Source organism: Manis javanica, chromosome 13 (assembly GCF_040802235.1).
Source record: "Manis javanica isolate MJ-LG chromosome 13, MJ_LKY, whole genome shotgun sequence".
NCBI lineage: Eukaryota > Metazoa > Chordata > Mammalia > Pholidota > Manidae > Manis > Manis javanica.
This window is the reverse complement of record NC_133168.1, coordinates 81,677,063-81,699,209: the sequence shown is the minus strand read 5'-3', so window position 1 is coordinate 81,699,209 and position 22,147 is coordinate 81,677,063. Positions and strand designations below refer to the sequence as shown.

The 22,147-nt window shown below is 38.8% G+C and overlaps 1 pseudogene; it reads left to right on the top strand.

Annotated features, from left to right (window-relative positions):
* The first annotated feature begins 6,884 nt into the window (after positions 1–6,884).
* On the top strand, positions 6,885–7,000 carry LOC140845897 (small nucleolar RNA U13; annotated as a pseudogene).
* Positions 7,001–22,147: the final 15,147 nt, after the last annotated feature.

Here is a 22,147-nt window from a genome sequence, read left to right as displayed (position 1 = left end):
AAATGATCATAGAGGATCCCACGTGTCAGAAAAGTTTGTGCTGGGCGTGGGTTCTACCCCTGCCCCACTCTCCTGAGGCTGAGCCTCGTACCTGAATGCCATGGACTTCCCCTGCAAGCATGAGGTGAAGGGGGTGGGTGCGACATTTGGGCTATTTGGTGATCCCATGGGTTTTTCATTCTATCACAAGAAAATGGAATCCAATGACACTTTGTCGGAAGGTGAAAGGTTAATTTTTTTCAACAGACTTTTTAAAATACTTAAATCCCAAGGGCTTCCCCTTTCCTTATCCAGGCATTCACTCTACCTCAACTCCTGCTCAAAATACGGCGGGTTTCCTATGATTGCCCTACTTTCTGACCCATGCCTGCAGCCCTCTGTAGCCCGGAATGGCACAGGGTTCAGGGAAGTACTCCTGCTTGTGCAGACTCTAGCTTTGGTGGCCAAGACTAGTGAGAAGACGACGGAGGTAGAATAAGATGTTTCCAAGGGCACCAAGTATCCATTAAGGGACAATCTCCTGGCAGCTTTATCAAGGCCATGTTATTGGTTCTACACACCAAACAGTGTGCTTGTCTTCTAGAATTTTTTATTTGATGCACTTTTATTTGAAAAATGTATTTATTTAAAATCATAGCTTACAAGGAAATCGCAGAAGGCAACCAAGTGTGAACAAGGCCATCTAAAGGGACCACTAGAAGACTCAAAGGTAAATGAAAAAGCAATCTTGAGTGGGTTTGGGTTACATAACCAGGAAGCAAGCTTTTAAGTGGAAACAACTATCAAAACTGGGATAAATTCTGTGTAGTTTTAGCCCATGTCAGACTTAAGCCTAGACTACTGAGTACTGAATTCTTTTCTGCCCTTGGTAAGGAATTTCGCTCTGAAGCCATATATTTTGTTTCTCTTCCTTTAGGGAGAGCAGAACACAATTGCACAATGCATATATAACACTGAAGTCCCTGGTTTATATCCTGGTCCCAGCACTTAGTGAGGTATATGAAGTTGGGCGATTTAATCAGCCCCTTCCAGCCTCAGTTTGAAAAACTGAATGATATTGTGTATTTTTAAAACTCTTTCCTTTTTTTGAAGAGTAAAACCTTGAAATGTCACATATTTAAAGTGATTATTTAAAAGTCTAGCTGAGGCAAATGTATGAATTCATAGAGCAGAGCTAGGATTTGTCAATCTACTGTGTGCTAGGTAATTTACACACTCTATCACTGACTCCCATCCAGAAAAGGATTCATTCAGTTTATCACTCAAATATTTAGTGACCTCTACCTGCTGAGTGCATCATCATACACTGCTTAGCGTTTCTCTAATTGTGTTCCAAAGATAAAAACCTGGGCACAACCACAATCCATCTTGTCAAAGATGAAAAAAGGTGGACTTATTTTTTTATTCAGAAAGCAGGTAAAATTCTTACTTGATATTTCCTGTAGAATTCCATCTTACCCTTGCCTTATTTCTCTTTAGCTTCTTAAGCTCACACTTAGGCCCATACTATGTCTGTGGAGGCCCTGCAGATATGGACACACTGAAAATAGAAATACAAAGTGAAAAATAGAGAATTCCCGATTTCTCACACCTGGCTTCTCACACCTGGCAATTAAAATAAAGAACCAAACTCTAGAAGCAACAAGGCCCTACATAATCTCATCCATGTCAACCTTTCCCCACCTCATCTCCTCCTTACCAGGTGTTTCCCCATGCTCCAGCCACATAACTTCCACATACACACTACATATGTGCTCTTTCACAGTCTTGGCTCTTGCTGCAACCCTGCATGGGACGTATTTCTTCCAGATCTCCATTTGGCTAATATTTACCATTTAGATTTCAACCCAGGATCATCTCATCAGACAGGACTTCACCTATGATAGCTCTCATGCCATCGCTATCACTACATTTCTCTGTTTGTATTTCTTTCATAGCATTTATCATTATCATGTTGACTTATCTGTTAATGTCCCCAACTAGAATGTCAGCTCTGTGAGGCAGAGACTCTGCCCGTCAATCCTGTTCACCACTGTACCCTTTCTACTCTCATGGCCCTCTGCCCATCATTCCGACATAGCCACCAATATAGAATAGGCTTGCATCAAATAGGGAAGGAAAGGAAAGAAGAAGAAATACGGGGAGCAAAAAAGGAGTGAGCAGGAAGTATATAAAAGGAAAAGGAAGAGTGAAGTTTTTCAAGATTGGTGTTTTCCCTAAGAGAAATAGCTAAGAAGGAAGGAAGCTGAGAATTGTAGTTTAAGCGTGAGTGGAGCCCTGATGAACGCTAAGGGCTTGGGAGTGTAGAAGGGCAGGTTCACCAGAAGGACGCTGCATGGTTTGACTCTCCTCCATTAAAAAGACAGCTGATATCACACCTGATGCACATCCACCACCTGTAAGATAACCTTTGAGACAGCATTTCAGAATGGAATCCTGCTTGCACCTTGAGTTACCCATCTCCTTCCCTTTCTGTAGGTTAAGTTACAACAGCTGGAAGCTTCCTGTGCCGACCAAGAGAAGGAACTGGCCAAGGTGATGGTAGTAATTTCAGTATTACTTCTCCCAGAGGAAGGAAAAGTTGATGTTCAGTTAGACGACGCAATACATTCTGCAAATAGATTGAGTTATATATAATAAGGCTCCAGATCCAGAACCATTACGGGGTTGAGGAGGGTATGAAGGAAAGGAAGATAAATGCAGTCTCCTAGGTTTCCTTCTCTTCAATAATTTTTACGGGATATGTTCCATATCTTTAACTTCAACAAATTAGTATCTATTCTTCTCCCAACTGTCCCAAAATAAAATCCCCCCCAAAATAAAGCTTATCTATCCTAAAAAAAAAAAATGAGTTCATATATACAGCAAAAACATATTTAGAACAATTAGAAAACTACATGTAGGGTCTGGGATTTAGGAGGAAACAAGTATACTCTTGTTCTTAAGAGAAATTTCCTGAAATAAATTTGACTGAATTTTGGTTTCCCAGATAATGGAAGACTATGCACATGTGGCCCAGCTCTGCAAAGATCAGGTCTTCTGCATTAAGGTACAGTTTCTCGGTAATGGGACAGAAAAGGGTTTGTAAGGTACAGGATAATATGAAACCAGGCTTTTCAAAGAACACTTTCTAGGACAATATTAACTTTTCAAAGTGGCATTACAAAGCGACTTTGGGTCCCTGACAACCCACCACCAATATCATTCCGTTACAGCCCTGGTCTCCTGACCTCTGTGCTCTTAAATTCATAATGAGCACTTTTCCTTTCAAGATGCCAATTACCCAGGGACCTGCCGGGAAGGTAGGAAGTGCATCGAGTGACCAGGAGTGGTGGTGGGTGTCGGGGCTGGAAAAGGAGACCAAACATTCATGTTACCACGTAATAATACATGCTTCTTATGATTAGAAAAAGTGTAAGGCTTCTAATTAGTAACTGTGGTTTCTTTTATTTCTCTTGGAAGAAGTACCAGGAAACTTGGAGGAAAATAGAAGAAGAAGCAGAGACTCGGCTCCTTGAGAGAGAAGTGTGAGTTTTGGCAAAAAAAGTAACTTCTTGGTTTTAGTGGTAACTCCAGCTCAGCCTGGGTCAGAGCAAACATTCCTCTGACCAATTCCTACTTGGGACTGAGTGAGCCCCAACACCACATCTCTCTCCCTTCTGTTAGCGATTGTTTGACTCCCACGAAACCACACCAACTTTAAAACGCAGGTCCTTCTTCCATCCTTCTTAAAAAACCACAGAAACACATCTCCCTTCATGCTTTTATCGCATTTTCAATTATTCAGGTTTATATTAAGGGCAGGAACATCTGATTTTAAAAGGGCTGGTGGTCAGGCACTCTGATGAGTAGGACATTCCTACTTTCACAGAAAAGCCCATTAAACTAATACCACCCTCATTTTCCCAAAAACATAGAGACTCGGCCATATAAGATAGGCATGAAACTAACCTCTAGAGACACGAAGGCCATCATATTACAAAACTCAAACTGTACGCTATATTAAGTACTAAACTGTGACCATGAAAGGTTAGAAATGGTAAGACAAAAGCCCCCCCTTTCTGAGTTTGTCTAGAATTGAAATGGTGAGAAAACAAAGTCAAAAATCTCACTCCCATTTCTTGGCCCCTTTTTAGAAGTAACATCTTAACTTAGTCAAGAAGTACTTGTATTTATTAAATATTTTAGAATCTTGGGATCGAGGTAAAGAGACCCAAACTTCATACCGCCTCTACAGCCCTGGTATGCATTGCGGCCTGGGAGGGCCACAGGGTACCTGCTCTTGGAATTCTGAAGGATACCTTCATGCTTCCTGAGAGCCCTCTTGAACACTAAGTATGGCTTCAGTGCTAAGCTCAGTTTCTAGAACAGAGCTGCCCAGTAAAACTTTGTGCCATCCAATAAGTAGCCAATGGCCACCTACTGAGTACCTGAAACATGGTTAGTGTGACTGAGGAACTGATTTTTTTTTAATTTTAATTAATTTTAATGTTCACAGGTACATGTAGCCACTGACTTCCATAGTGGACAGCACAGCTTTAGAATGTAAAACTTTTTAAATAATCATTATGTAGTATGAATATTTGAGTGTACTTTATTCAACCACTATCTCGGTTCATTTCCCCCTAGATCAAAAGTCTTGAGCATGAACTCTGCAAAAAAATACAACAGCCAAAATAATAAGGTGAGTGTTCTACCCTGTGTCCTCTCACTCAGTGCCACTGCCTGTCAGTTTCCAAAACACTATAAGCCACGAAACATACACAAATCTTCCCATGCGCATTTTCCAAGAACAGTACTAGACGTAATTTCAAAGCATTCCAACCTGAAACAAAGAAGACAACTGTCTTCCCTCTCTTACAGCCATGTAAATGACATGCCCTCCTAGAAACTAGTCTAAGACCTAAGAAGGTTCAGAATGCAAGCAAGAAGGAACATTAACTGAGGGTATACTCTACAGAGAAGAGGCTAATATATGACACATACACCACACCGCCCACCTCCTGCAATCACAGAACTCTTTCCAGATGATCAAAACATGGTCCCGAATCTTTCAAAACACGAAGCACCAGGGTTATCTGTCACTATCTGATCAGAGATGCCCCATGAGTTAACATAAGAAGTCATCACTTTTTTATGACAAAGCCCCAAGACTGTTCATATTTAACATCGTGATGTCACCAGCACATATGCAAAGGTCAGAAGGACATAGAATTGGATGCAGAGCATCACGGCTCTGTGCCTGTTTGGCATTTTGGGGCAGCAAGTTCACAGGACTAAAAGATAAACTTTTATTTAACTTTATTTTTGTAATGTATATTGGTTTAAGAGGCAAGGTTGACATTCACCAGAAATTTTTTGGCATGAAATATATGATCTTGATAACCTCAGAAAAAAAAGAAGTCTTCTTTTCCTAAAAAGCAAACATCAATGATACACCATTGTCCCTGGGGTCATCTAGATGTTCGGGTATATGTCACACATGCCCACAGTGACCATGACTCCAATTGTCCTGAGCACGTTATTCTGGCCCCTCTCTTGCATATTCCACTCAGCAAAAAAATTAACTGGACCCTGAAATTAACTGGACTCCCCCTCTCTAGGATGAGGCTTAGCATACTTTCTGATATGTCCCCTCATCTACCCCCAATGGCTCATCAAAGTATTCGTCTGACTACCCATCAGAGGAAAAACAGAGCGTGTTCATCAGGGTTACCAGAGTCCCATGACGGTCCCGCGCCCTGAGTCTGAGCCGTCCTTACAGAGACGCTCCCTGAGCGCTGATCAGAGGGCACTTCCCCTCATCAGACTCAAGCTATAGAACCAAATGTGTAAAACACACAGTTCCTCACGATTCCAATTCTATGAGCCTTATTTACACAATTTTAAAATGTGATCTTAACTCCTCCGTCTTTTTATCTCCCAAGGAAGTTAAAAGGAAAATGAAATAACTAAGGAAATATTTTGTAAAAGAAATGTCACAGAAATTCAGGATATATCATCTTTCCATTTTTATACCTTCTAAAACTTATCTCAGAATATATTTCTGTGGTGTCCATAGCTTGTTCATTCCTCTAAGGGTTGCTGGCTGAGCTGAAGGTAAGCAAAGAGTTATGAGAGCCCAGAATGTGGATTCCCAGAGGTCCAGGCTTCAGGCCCGGCCCTTCCACTTACTAGCTGTATAACCTTGGGCAACCGACTTTACGTTCCTATGCCTTCCTTTACTCCTATCAGTATATAAGGAGGTGATACAAAATTATATAGAAATATGTAAGTGTATATATATGTATATATAATGTGTGTGTGTATGTATATATAAATAATGCACACACATATATGCATATATATGTATATACATTGTCTGAAAATTTCATCTGTTTATGCTTATGAAAAAAATTTGTATGGTATCTAAACATAACATATAACTAATGGCTCACTGAATATTACATGACAGTGAGGAAACTGCTTATTTATCAATGTCCTTTCTTCTTCTCCCAGGACAATTCTCTCCAAAAGAAGGGAATATGGCTCTGTAAAAGGCAAGTAAATATCTTTGAGCAAACTCCTTGAAAACTGGGAGATCTACTAGCCATCCTGCAGACGACAAGGAGAACCTTGCATACACATTCACACATTCTCACACATACACACACACACAGAGTCAACAAACTAGTGTCATCAGTGACCACATTTCTCAGTTCTAATGCTATGACTTCTTGCCGAAAGGCAATTACTGATTTCATTTTCCAGTATTAGCAGCCAACAGCCTAGCAGTAATCAGAAATGGGAATGTTATCACCTAAAAGAGATGTGGCAAATCTCACATTTCCTCCCTCTTCCCTTAACAATCTGAATTTATTTGATGTGTCTGGATCCCCAGTAGAATCAGTAGATTAGAAATGGAGTACATAAGCATAGTGATTGGGATTTCACCCTATTGTATGAGACATGCCTCCCTCAAACCTTGTTACAATGTCAGCTCTTTACCCCCAACATGAAAAATATATACATACATAGGGAGAGAACTTCTAAATGCAATATACTGCTGCCTAATAACAGATAAAAGAGGAAATGATTGTGAAAAAGAGATAAAGCACCTAACACTATCCAGCACATCGTAATTGCTCAAAAATATTTGTTAGCCTGAGTAAGAACTCAAGATTCAAACAACTGAGTGCATACTAGTTCTGAAGGAATCACTGTGACAGCAAAATCTATATTCATGAAGTCCTTGCATTTTCAAGAAAAGGTCAAATTATGTTCAATATCTGTTTAAGAAGGCATAGAGAAACATATATTCAAAGTGGTATAAAATATGATTTAGAAAGAGTTCCATCAAAATGATTAACATAAAATTATTGGTGTTTAAAGGTAATTTCCAATTGTCTAGAATATTGGCTTAAGGGGGATATCCCTTCATACAAGGTAAATGAAGTACTACATATTTTGGTGTCCCTAAATATAGTGTTCTGGAACAACTAGTAGAATTTTTCCTAGAAATCCTAGGACTGCCTTCACCTATACTTTCAACACCAGTGCCCAGCATGGAATCGCCCATGTGGACTCCCAAGGGCTGTCTGCCTTCAGCTGGTAATCTGGAGGACAATGTACAAGTTTAGATCACCAAACTACAAACACCTTTCCTCTTGTTTTACTTGACCATTCTGTGAGGCACGGGTAGGCTGGTTGTTAAGAGATTAAAAAGTTGGTTTTATTCCTAAGATTTTCCCTGGGAATGTCACCCAGAACCTCCTTATGAATATTGTATCCAGCTTCAAGGAGATTTCTAGGAAGGAGGAAGGAGGTCTGTAAAGGGCTTCTGATTCTAATTCTAAGATACTTTACTAGAATGGATCCTGGATCCGGGCTCTAAGATCAACTCTAGAGAAAAACTTCAGAGAACTGGTGGGGAAGGGGTTCTCTCTGACTAGTGAGTGCAGTTGGTAATGAATTTGTCCTGGGGCTGGAGGCAGCCCAGAACAGCCGGATAAGGTTAATGTAGGAAGGAAACAGTGGAGGTTTGCTCGTGCAAATCATAGTAACACAACAAGGACAAAAAAATTCATCATTTAAAGAAGAAATCAAGACCACTATAGGGAAATTTAGAGAAATGTATTAGAAATATTAAAAGTATCATGAATGAAAGAAGAGAAATACCATGATCATGGATAGGAAGCCTTAACACCAGAAATACATCAGTTGTGTCCAGTGGAGAAATAGTCAATTCAATTCCAATCAAACTCCCCCAAAGATGTTTCATGCAATTGAATGAAATGATTCTAAAATATACTATATTTGGAGGAGTAAAGGGTCAGAGATAACCTGGAAATTTTAAAGAAAAGCAAGAGGTGGGGAATATGCCATTTCAGATATCAGAACTTACTATGAAGCTACAATAATTCTGATAGAGTGCTATTGGGACCAGACTAGGAAAACTGAACAATGAAATGGAACAAAAAAAGAGCTTAGAAACAGTGCACATTTAGACCTTTGATTAGACCTCCTTATGAATGTCATAGGGGAAAGGAAGAATTGTTGAAAAATATGGTAGGGAAAAACGTTACCCAAATAAGACAAAAAATGCTATCAGATCACTAACATTCAGCATATATAAAAAGCAAGCCCGATGTGTTAAAGACTTAGATGTCCACAAAAAGAAAGGAATCTTTAAACTTCAGCATGAGTTATTATCTATTCCCACTTAACCAAGTACCCAAAAACTTACTAGTTTCAAATAATAAACATTTATCATCCCATAGTTTCTGTGAGTCAGGAATCTTTGAGTCATTTAGCTGGGTACTTCTAGCTCAAGGTCTGTTGTGAGGCTACGGATAAGATGTTGGCCAAAGTTACAGTCATTAGAAGGCGTGGCTGGTGCTACAGGACCTATTTCACACTGGCTTTTTTGCTGGATTTTTGGCAACAGGCCTCAGTTCCTCATCACATGCACGTCTCCACAGGGCTGGTTGTGTAGCCTCCCAATACGACAGCTGGTTTTCTCCTGAGAGTAAGGAAGAAGCTGCAGTGCCTTTAGTACCTCGTCTAGGAAATCATACACGGTCACGTCACTTCCACAATATTGTATTCTTTAGAAATGAGCCATTAAGTCCAGTCCACATCCCAATGAAGGGAAATCTCATAATGAGAGGAGTATCAAAGAATTTGTGAACATATTTTTAAAATGCTACAAACTCTCAATGAAGATAGAAGTATCTTTCAGACCTTGGTATTAGGGCATGGATTTTTAACACGACATAAAAAGGATTGATTCTAATTAAAGGAAAGGTTGATAAACTAGCCTTGATTAAAAATTATTAACTTTTGCTCTTCAACACTTAGAGCAAGTGAAAGTTAGAAAGTAGAGGGAAGTTATTCAAAGCACACATGGAAAAGGATTCATATCAAGAACATATAAAGAATTTTTACCATTTACTAAGAAAAGCTCAAACAACCTAGTAGATAAATGGGCAAAAGGAACACAGAAGACCAATAAACCTATGCACAGATATTCAGCATCACTGTTCATCAGGGAAATACAAATCAAGACCATAATGAGAAATTACTTTACACCCATTTGATTAGTGAAACTTTAAAAATCTGATGGTAAGTATTGGAGAGGGTGTAGACCCACAGAAATGTATACTCTGCTAGTGGGGTATAAATCGGTGTGACTACTTCACAAGATAATTTCAGATAATGATAAATACTAAAAGAAAATAAAACACAGTGATGGAAGACAGTAACTAGCAAGCCAGCACTAGGGAAGGACCACATTTACAAGGGGTTGCTGGGAATGGAGACAAGATTTAGTGGGAGACATCTGAATATCAAGAAGGAACCAGGTGTGCATTTAGGTATGACTTACTGTTCTGTTCCTGGTTTTCTAACATCTGGCTAACAGTTTCTTGGCTTTCTCTTTTCAGAATTTTTCTATTTCTCTTTTTCATCACCCTATTTTTCATCACACTGCTGGGTTACCTGTTTTTCCACATAAGCTTCATAAATCCAGATCTCCTAATCGACATACTACCCAAGATACTGAACAGGAGCACCTTGTGGAGGCTAAGAAGCTTCCTCTCTGCATCTCTCACACTTCGGACTGAGGACTTGTTGCCCCACTAATCCCCAAACATCCTTGGAAAAAGAAGGCAAGTGGTACCTGACTGTGTACACTAGGAGATGGTGGAACTTGTAAAGGGAAGATGTTTTCTTCAGGTTTTCCCTTGAGGTTTGCCTACTGATTACCTTTCCTCCCATGTTGTCTTTCCAAGATCGACCTTGCACAGTAAACAGCTCTGTCACTAGATTTCAGTGGCTACAGAATAAGCTAAATAGTATGAAATAGTAAACAAAGTAGACCATTTTCAGAATAATGTCATAGATGCTAAGCAAAGTTAGAGTCCATCAATACTTCTAGTTAATCTTAAAAATTTAAGAGGCTGGAACTCCGCAATGCAGATGGCTCACTACTGATAATTAGAACTCCATAGCAGCAAGTGACCTTAACTTAAGCTAATTTACAAATTAAAGCAAAATTTTTAAAAAAGATATTGCCTTATGGAACTAAAAATCTGAGGTTTCAGGCATGGCTGAATCCAGAAGTTTCACCAGTGTCCTCAGGACTTCATCTCTCTCCCTCCTTTCTCTGAATGGGCATTGCTCCTTTAAGTGGCAATATTCTGCCAATAACCTAAATCCTATGGTACCAGATTAGCAACTTCAACACAATCAGTCTTTTCCAATAGCTACAGCAGGAAAGACCAAAGAATCTGTATTGGCTGAGGTCAAGGGCCTATCCCTGTCCCATAATCAGCTGATCATGCATTAGCAAAGTCATCCTTTAATGAAAGGCTTACAGGCATCTTGTACCACAGATAAGTATTTCAAACGGAAGTAACCAAATGGAAAAAAAAATTAGGCAACTTTCTGAATCTGGTAAATTGTCTAGTATGAGTAAATTCTTTCTTAACCCCAGGCCTCAGAGAAAACAAAATCCTCTTCTCCTGGCAATTACTAGAGTAACGTGCAAATATGCATTGTCTGACAATTCAAGTCACTGAGTTTTTACCTGGCACCTTAAACGGAAACACCCTCCACCACCTCAAAAGAGCAGCGCTGCACACGTGGCTTATTCCCACATGAGTGGCAGTGGCATTCTAGGGTCCAGTAGAATCTGGCAGTTTCTGCCCAGTAGGTGTGGCCTTAATAGGTGTTTCATTAAACCAGACTTCGTTCTTGGCACAAGGAGAGGATAAGGTATGGCCAGCTCCCATTTACCATTGTCCTGCCACATGATAGAGCAAGAAATCCACTCCTCTGCACTCATGAATTTGAGACTTAGAATCATGAAAGAAAAAGTACTTTCACACATTGTGATTTCAGAGTCACTTAAAAAAACTTTTTAAAATTTTTCTTTTCATGCATATTTCATTATTCATCACTATGTTTTCTCTGCTGTAGCTACGTGAAATAATGCTGAGAACACAGTTCAAAAGTTGTTAGGAAGGACACAAATCCCTAATAACATCTTGAAGTCCATAAGTGCCCTTGTTGTTGGTTAAAGTAAAGGTAAATAAATGTTGACTATATCATTCAGGGTCACACCCACAATACAAAACTGAGAATGAGAATTCAGAGTGGAGAGAACCAGCAAAAACAGTTGTTTCCAGAATGTAAAGTGAGTCAGGAAAAAAAAGTTTCCACTATGTGACATCATTCCTGTAGACGGAGATTCTGGCAACTTTAGATGGTTTTACTAAAAAGATGATTATGATGGAGGGGGGAGCAGGGAAGGGAGGAAGGAAGGAAGGAAAAAAAGAAAGAAAGGTAACAAGGCTGATCCCTTAGCAGTGTAAACTCCTGACAGTGAACTGCTGTTCTGTTCTACATGACTACTTCACTGCAGCCATTGACTGTGCTTCCTTTAATTTTATAAGACTGAGAAGCAGAAGTTTTCTAAAGACAAGCTTCAGTGGTTAAAAATCACTGTTGTAAAAATTCCTTCTGCTAAGGAGCAAAACTAATGGAAGCTCTTCTGTGTTTGCAGCGAAAATAGGGAAGGAGCATTCACATGCAGTGTGGGATTAGAGCCTAGGATCAGATGTAGGGGAGGTCAGCTGCTGTGGCTGGGCTGTCTTGATGCTCCTACTGAATACTTACAGCTGACACTGGCTGCAGGTGCCAGGAGTTGGCCTCCCAGTATCTCGACCATTGCAAACAAGGAGCAGCTTGCTTTGTCTCTGCAGCAGTGCACCCTTCCCTCATGATCTGACTATGGCCGAATGGCTCCCTCAGAAACAGCAGAGGGCACTGTTCCATGGTAAACGCAGGCTCTCCTCAGAAGCTGTTTCTTTACCACAGGTATATATTGTACCCCTGCAAACTGCTGACCAGATGGGGGCAGGTCTGTGATAACAGCAAAACTGTCCCATTTTTCACAGGGTCATCGGCCAGATCTGGGTTTGAACATCAAGAGCACAGATGATATAGTCTCCAACCCCAGGTGCTGAGTCACTACCTACAATGATCATCTGCCTAACTAATATCCTCAGAATATGTGTTCTAAGTGGAAGGATTTCCTCACACGGTCTCTGCCCTCATACGTATGCCCACCATGGAGCAGAATTCCAGTTTGAGAAATTCCAAAAAGAGATATCGCTCCACATTTATAAATAAATAAATTTAAGATTCATGGAGACAGAAAAAGGATGTATGTTGCTATTTGCTGTACAGAAACTGAATCACACCCCCCCTTGGTCATGTTTATTGTTCCAAAATCCCCTTTCCTCCTGACTCTGGAATCCATCTGCCTTCCTCTTCCTGCACACAGCTTTAAAAAAAAATTGCTTCTAAAGCCAGTCAGCTCTCCCACTCAGACTGTATTTTCCACTCAACAAAACCAAAGCTTGGGAGTTGCCCTGTAAAGTGCAACTTTACAGGAATTTTTGTGACATCTGGGAAGAGGAGAAGCAGGAGAGACAGCTGAATAACAAGATGAAAAACTGAGCTCCAAGTTGGTAGACACGGACAAGAGAATTTCTGGACACCAGGAAGCCAATATTCAATTTTAGATTATTTTCTAAGTAGCACTGCAGTGTGTGCTCCCACGCACTTACGTCAGTCAACAGGAAAATCTAACACACAGTTGTAGATATTGGACCCTACAAGTTGCCTTTTGTTGACTCTTACAATTGAATTTTGGGAGAAAAGCAGCGGTCATGCCTCAAGTTTGAATGAATGTTGGATTAGAAATAAACAACCCTAAATTATTTAATGGAGAGGTAATTAGGAGAAAAGATTTGCAGAAATAGGAAATGAACAAAAGGCAATCTTAGCTAGAATTCAAGAATGTGGAGGCTCCTGGTGACACCTAGATTATAGAAGAATCTTCTACATGTCTTCTTCCCTCTCAATTCTCTCTAAAAAGACCAATGGCAAGGAGAGCTTTCTCCTTAAGTTTTCTTCTAAAAGCTTTATGATGTCAGGTCTTACATCTAAGTCTTTTGAGTTGATCCATTTTGAGATTATTTTTGTGTTTGGTGTAACATAAGGGTCCAATTTCATTCTCTGGCATGTGGATCCCAGTTTGCCCAACATTAGTTATTGGCGAAACTATTTTATTCCCATTGTGCATTCTTAGGGCCTTCGTCACAAGTTAGTTGACCATATATGTATGGGCTTAATTCTGAGTCCTCTATTCTGTTCCATTGATCTGTGTGTTTTTATGCCAATAACTTATGGTTTTGATTATTACAGCTTCATAACACTGCTTGAAATCAGGATGTGTGATGCCTCCAGCTTTGTTCTTCTTGCTCAAGACTGCTTGAGGTATTTGGTGTCTTATGTGGCTCCATACGAATTTCAGGATTGTTTGTTTCTTTTCCTGTAAGAAATGTCATTGGAATTTTGAATAGAGATTGCACTGAATCTGTAGATTGTTTTGAGTATCAATTCTCTAACCCATAAACATGGGTTTACTTCCATTTAACTGTGTCTTCTTCACGTTCTTTCATCGGTGTTTTACTCTTCAGTGTATAGGTCTCTCTCCTCCTTGGTTAAATTCATTCCTAAATAGTTTATTCTTTTTGATGCTATTATAAATGGGACTGTTTTTAAAATTTCTTTCTCAGATAGTTCATTGTTAGTGCATAAAAATGCAACTGATTTTTATACACTGATTTTGTACAATGCAACTTTACTGAATTTAGTTTAACAGTTTTTTGGTGACATTTTTAGGGTTCTGTATATATAAGATCTTGTCACCTACAAATAAAGACAATATTACTTCTACCATTCTGATTTAGATTCCTTTATTTCTTTTTCTTGCCTGACTGCTCTGGATAGGACTTCCAGTACTATGTTGAATAAACGTGGTGAGAGTGGGCACATTTGTCTTGTTACCAACCTTTAAAGAAAATCTTTCAGCTTGTCACCCTTGAATATGTTAGCTGTGGGCCTGTCATATTGGCCTTTATTATGTTGAGGTACATTTCTTTCATACCTAATTTGCTGAAAATTGTCATGAAAGGATGTTGAATTCCATTAAATGCTTTTTCTGCATCAACTGAGTTGATCATATGATTTATCCTTCATTTTGTTAATGTGGTATAACATATTTATTGATTGGCATATGTTGACCCATCCTTCTGTCCCTGGAGTAAATTCCATTTGATCACGGTGTATGATCCCTTTAATGTGCTGTTGAATTTGGTTTGCTAGTATTTTATCAAGGATTTTTGCATCTATGTTCAGCAGGGATATTGGCCTATAATTTTCTTTTCTTGTATTGTCCTTTTCTGACTTTGGTATCAAGGTAACGTTGACCTTGTAAAATGAGAAGTGTCCTCTCTTCAATTTTATAAGAGTTTAAGTTGATATTAATTCTTCTTTAAATTTAAATGGTTGGTAGCATTTGCCAGTGAAGCCATGAGATCCTAGGCTTTTCTTCATTGTGAAAGTTCTAATTACTGATATAATCTCCTTACTTTTTATTGATCTACTCAGATTTTCCATTTCTTCATGATTTAGTCTTGGTAGACTGCATGTTTTTAGGAATTTCTCCATTTCTTCTAAGTTATCCAATTTGTTGGTATATAATTATTTATAGTAGTCCTTTTGATCCTTTATGTTTCTATGGTATCACATAGTTTTAATGTCCTGTCTTTCATTTCTGATTTTATTCTAGTATTCTCTCTTCTTAGTCTAGCTAAAGGTCTGTTAGTTTTGCTTATCTTTTCAAAAACCAACTCTTAGTTTTGCTTGTCTTTTCTATTGTCTTTCTAATATCTTATTTCATTTATTTCTGCTATTTGTTATTTATTTCCTTCATTCTACAAACTGTGGGTTTTGTTTATTCTTTTCATAGTTCATTGAGACACAAAAAGCGCAGACAGCAAAAGCAAAAATAAACAATTGGGACTACACCAAACTCAAAAATGTGCATAGGGAAACAATCAATCAAATGAAATGGTAACCTACAGAATGGAAATACTTTTGCAAAACATATATATGATAAAGAGTTAATATCCAGAAATTTTTCTAAATTTAAAAATGGGCAAAGGACCTGAATAGACATTTCTTCAAAAAAGACACAAATGGTCAACAGATATTTTAAAAGATGTTCAACAACACAAATTATCAGGGAACTATAAATCAAAAACTTCATACCTGTTGGGATAGCTACTAGCAAAAAATCAAAAGTACTGGTGAGGATGTGGGGGAAACAGAACACTTGTGCACTGTTGATGGGAATATAAATTGACACAGCCATTATGGAAAACAGTATGGAGATTCTTCAAAAAAAAAACTAGAACTACCATATGATGCAGCAAACTGACTTCTGGTTACATATTCAAAGGAAATAAAATCATTATTTGGAACAGATTATCTGAACTCCCATGTTCACTGCATGGTATTCACAACAGCTAAGATATGGAAACAAAACCTAAATGTCAGCCAACAACTTAATGGATCAAGAAAACGTGGTATATACATAGAATATTATTCAGCCTTTTTAAAGAAAAAAAATCCTGCCATTTGAGACAACATGGATGAACCTGGAGGGCACTGTGATAAGTGAAATAAGCCAAACATGGGCAAATACTGCATAATCTCATGTGCACATGGACTCTAAAAAAAGAAAAAGAAGAAAGTTGAACCCATAGTAACAGAATAGGATGGTGGCTGCCACGAGCTGGGGTACAGGGAAAGAAGAGAGGTCTTTTTTAATTCAGAAAATGTCCTCTCTCACATCCCCCACATACACAGCAAGTGAATCATATGGATGGTTATAGAATTCCACCAGACATTAACTGTGAGGTTGTAGGGGGGACAGTAGTGTTAATTTTACTTCTAGAATTAGAATGATTTTCCCGGGTTTTTATTATTGGGTTCCATGCTCCTGTAAAAATATTTTAATGCAAATATTTTCTTTCATCCAAAGCCCATAATACTCATAAATATCTACTGAAGTTCTAGCAATACATAATAATTTTTTTAAGTTCTGTGGATAACTATAAGAAATGTTGTGCTCTACCATGACATAGAAATACTTTTTTAGAAACTTGACAATTCCTTTCATTCTATTTTTTAAGAAAAAATTAAGTAGGTTGACTTTTTTACCTCTAGAGACATCACAGAGAACCCCACAATTTCAAGCCAGAATAGTGATCCATATTACCTTGGGTCCCTTTAAATTCAGAACCTGTGTTCATTCAGATGTGTGTACACTAAAGTACTGCCTTGCTCATTCCCATCTATTCATTGAAACATGGCCTCAGCTCAGCTACCCTGTTATCCTCTCTAAAATCTAAGTTTTTGAAATTGCATTTATCTAAAATATAACCTGAAAATCAATTTCTCATGAATTTATATTAGGCTGCAATGTTAATCCACACTTTACTACATTCTCTGTAGAAAGAATATGTATTGTCTGGAGCCTATTCTACTCAAGACATTGATTATTCAGGAAGAAAGCAATACACCTTTATCATCCTTCAGCTTCCAAAATGTGTAGGATTTTGGAACTAGAAAAAAAATCCAGGACAATTGAATCCCAGAGAAGTTATGTGATTTACTTTAGTTTCCATAGATAACTAGTACTGGAAGGTAGAACTCACTGAATCATAGAAATTCAGCTATAAAAAGCAAAACATTTTTTATTATACTAAAATACACATAACATAAAATTTACTATCAGCCATTTTTAAATGTGCAATTCAGTGGTATTAAGTATTCTTGGGCAGCCACCTACACCATCAGAACACTTTCTTTCTCCACCAACATTTTCAGAATTCTTTTGATCTTGAAAAACAGAAACACTATGCCCAATAAACAATAATTCTCTATTCTCCCTCCTCTCTAGCCCCTGGCAATTCTAGGTGCCTTATGTAACTGGAATCATACCACTTTTATCATTTTGTGACTGGTTTATTTCACTTAGCATTATGCTCTCAAAGTTCATCCATGCTGTAGCATTTGTCAAAATGTCCTTCCTTTTTAAGGCTAAATAATATTCCTTCTTATGGACATACCACTGTTGCTTATCTATTCATCCATCAATATCTATTTGAGTTGTTTCCACATTTTAGCTATTGTAAACAATGCTACTGTGACCATGGGTTTACATATACCTCTTCAAGACCCTGCTTTCAATTATTTTGGATATATGCCCAAAAGTGGAATTGCTAGATTATATGGTAATTCTATTTTTAATTTTAAGGACCTGTCATATTGTTTTCCACAGCAGTTACACCATTTTGCATTCCCACCAAGAGGTCATAAGGTTTCTAATTTTTCCACATCTTTGGCAGCACTTGCATCTTCTGTTAGTATTTTTTATACAGTAGCCATCTTAATGGATGTGAGGTGGCATCTTTTTGTGGTTTTGATTTGCATTTCCCTAAACATAAGTGATGTTGACCATCTTTCATGTGCTTATTGGTCATTTGCATATCTTCTTTTAAAAGTGTCTTTTCAATTCTTTCATCCATTTTTGAATTAGGTTACTTGCTTTTTTGTTGTTGAGTTTTAGGATTCTCCATATAGTCTAGGTATTAATTCTTCTCAGACATATGATTTGCAATTTTTTTCCATTCTGTGGGTTGCCTTTTATTCTATTAACAGTGTCTTTGATGATAAAATCTTTTAATTTCCTGAGGTCCAAGTTCTCTCTTTTTTCTTTTGCTACCTGTGCCTTTGGTATAATATCCAATGAATCATTGCCAAATCCAATGCATTGAAGCTTTTATAGTACATTTTATTCTAAGAGTTTTACAGTTTTAACTTTCATGTTCAGGTCTCCGATACACTTTGAGTTTATTTTTGTATATGATGTTAGATAATGGCACAACTTCATTCTTTTGCATGTGTGTCATTGGTTTTCCAGGCATCATGTGTTGAAAAGACTGGCCATTCCCCACTGAATGATCTTGACATTCTGATGAAAATTATTTGTGTATATATTCACAGATTTCTGGCCTCTCTCTTCTGATCCATTGGTTTATATGCATGTCTTTATGCCAGTACCACACTGTTTTCATTGCCATAGCTTTGTAGTAAGTCTTGACATCAGGAAGTGTTAAGTCCTTCAATTGTGTTGAAGATTTCTCAAGATTATTTTGGCTATCCACTGTCCCTTGAGATTCCTTATAAATTTTAGGATGGATTTTTGTATTTCTCAAAAATAAAGCATTGGGATTTTGGCAGAGACTGCATTGAAGGTATATCTCTTTTGGCAATATTGGCATCTTAACAGAATTTATGAACATGAGATGTCTTCCCATTTATTTATGCCTTCTTTAATTTCTTTCAGCAATGTTTTGTAGTTTTCATTGCATAAGTTATTCACCTCCTCCATTAATTCCTAAGTATTTTGTTCTTTTTGAAGCTATTGTAAATGGACTTTCCTCATTTCCTTTTCAGATTGCTTTATTGTTAGTCCTTAGAAATGCAACTGATTTTTGTGTGTTGATTTGATATTCTACTACTTTGTTGAATTTATTAAATTCATTAGTTCTAGCATGTCTTGTATGCATGTATGTGTGTGTGTCTGTGTGTGTAATCTTTAAGATTTTATAATATATAAGATCATAGAATTTGTGAACACAGATAATCTTACTCCTTCCTTTCCCATTTGGATGATTTTTATTTCTTCTTCTTGCCTATTTCTCTGGCTAAAATTTTCATTACTATGTTGAATGGAAGTAGTGAAAGCCACATCCTCGCCTTGTTTACGTCTTATTCACAAGAGCCACCTGTACGGCCAGCTTCATGGACAGGGGACGTGTGCAGTCACATGGAACCTACACTCAGAAGGAATCTCTGATGGGTTTAATGTCTGCAGTAACTGGCTTGAAATTCTTAGTACTTTTTGAGTGAGGGGCCCTCTATCTTCAGTGAGTTCTACACTGAGGGAAGTCAGTACATGGAGGTCTACAAATTATGTGGCCACTTAAAAGGGCAAGAGCCCAGCAAAGAGAAGGTGACAGGATGACAAAAGTCTAACTTGCTGAGGGAGAAGCAAACAAACAACTGGATTCGAACGGTCAGGGCTAGAGATTCCAGTGATATTCAGATAGTGGTTGGGCAACTTGCAAAAACTTAATAACAGCATCTGCAGGAGAAAGAATCAGGGGCGAACATGAACCAGGCCCTAGAGGACAGGGTGCTGGGCACAACAGAATTAAAGAAATCCTTTAACATTCCCCTTCTCTCCTTCCCAATAGGAGTCTGAAAGGGTAGCCAGCATAGTGGGAAGGAGAAGTAGATAAGCTCAGTGTGGAAAGAGGTGAGTCAACAAGCCCTTCCCCAGATGCAGCCTGAGGCCCACTGCAGGCCTCGGCTGTCAGAGGGCAGAAACCTCAACTCCATACCAAGTGAAGAGTTGTGATTATGGGATGGGACTGGATCCTTTGACTCCTGAACTAGACACTTCTTTGTGGAAAATGCAACCAGAAAATATGGGACTGCCAAATACCTATTTGGAAGAAGAATTATCCCAATGAAAATCATTTAAAAGAACAGGGGAGGAGAGGTAATATATGGATTTCAGTTGTTCTAGGAAATAGTTTCATAGGAAAGGAGGAGAAGTTAGGGATAAAAACTCTCATTGCCAAGAAAGGATTAAAGATGGTGGCATGAGAGGTGAGACAAAGATCTCCCCCTAAAACCATGTATAATACAAAAGTATAATTAATACAACTAATCCTGAAAGAGCAACAGGAAAGAGGACTGCGCCAGGCTGCATACACCTGGAGAAAAGAACAGATCTCACAGAACAGGGTAATGTACCAAAGCCGTGACCCAAGGGGACCCAAGCCCTTCCCAACGCCAACTCACCAGTGGGAGGAAGAGAAATAGAGTGGGGAGGGGGGTGAAGGCCTGGGACTGCTGAACACCCAACCCTGGAGATCTGCTTTGGGAGTACGAACCTACATTGCATGGTGCTCTGGTGATTAGTGGGGTCAGAAAAATAAGACAGGCAGAATACCTAGAAAGACTGAGATTCCAGCTACTTGTGGAAAACAGGGATCCATATCCAGCTGCTCTGGACAGGCATTCTGAGAGACTTCCTAACAGTGAGAGTGCTGGTAAAGGGGCAAGGACTGACAAAATTGTCCAGGTACACTCTGCCCAGCAGGTTGGGAACTTTCATGATCTTCAGGTACTCCATTCCCCTGGCTGGCTACACAGCTCCAAGGCTCCTCACTGTGATACGCAGCCTGCTGTGCCTTCCTCCCGGCCAGCCCACACCTGGCTTGTAAACTGGCAGTCCTTGCCCTGACGTCAGGCCAGCCAGAGGGAAGCCCTGCCTACAGCAGCTACAAACACAAAGCATAGATGCTTACACCTCTGTGTTCAGCCCTCTGGTTCTGGCAGTGGAGACAGGCATAGCAGCCGGAAAGCAGGAAACAGCTCTTTCCTTCCCACAGCCACCAGCCCCAGTCCCCTGTGACCCCCGACATCGCTCCAGGGACTGAGCAGCTCCAGAGAGTAGAGCTTCTGGGCACTAGAAGGCACCACATACAAATATGAAACATAAAAGGAACCTGGTACAGACCAAAATCTCACAAGCCCCAGAAAAAGGGCCAAATGAAATTGAACTCACCAATCTTCCTGAAAGAGAGTTCAAAATAAAAATCATAAACATGCTCCTGGAGGTACAGAAAAATATTCAAGAACTCAGGAATTAATTTAGGGTGGGTATCCAATCATTAAGGAACACAACAAAGGGTTTTAAAAGAACATTACATATGGTGGAAGAGAATATAAATAAAATACAAATTAGAGAAGGGAAATACAAAGAAGCTGAGGCACAGAGAGAAAAAAGGATCTCCAGGAATGAAAGAATATTGAGAGAACTGTGTGACCAATCCAAACGGAACAATATTCGTATTACAGGGGTACCAGAAGAAGAAGAGGGAGAAAAAGGGATAGAAAGTGTCTTTGAGGAGGTAATTGCTGAAAACTTCCCCAATCTGGGTAAGGAGATAGTCTCTCAGGCCATGGCGCTGCACAGATCTAACAATACAAAGAACACAGGAAGACAACACCAAGACACATAATAACTAAAATGGCAACAAGGATCAAGGATTAGGACAGACTACTAAAAGCAGCGAGAGAGAGAGAGAAAAAAGATTACATATAAAGGAAAACCCACCAGGATATCATCACACTTCTCAGCATAAACCTTACAGACCAGAAGTGAGTGGCATGATGTATTTACTGCACTGAAACAGAAGGGCCTTGAACCAAGAATACTCTAACAAACTATCATTTAAATTTGAAGGAGGGATTAAACACTTGCCAGATGAGCAAAAGCTGAGAGAATTTACCTCCCACAAACCAACTCTACAGTCTAATTTGGAGGGACTGCTATAGATGGAAGTGTTCCTAAGGCTAAATAGCTGTCACCAGAGGTAATAAAACCACGGTAAAGAAAGTAGAACAGTTAATTACTAAGTAAGTGCAAAATTAAATCAACTAACCCCAAAGTCAGTCAAGGGATACACAAAGAGTACAGAATATGATACCTAATATATAAAGGATGGAGGAGGATGAAAAAAGAGGAGGAAACAAAAAGAATCTTTAGATTGTTTTTTTTATTAGCATGCTAAGTAAGTTATGTTAGACTCTTAGATAGCAAGGT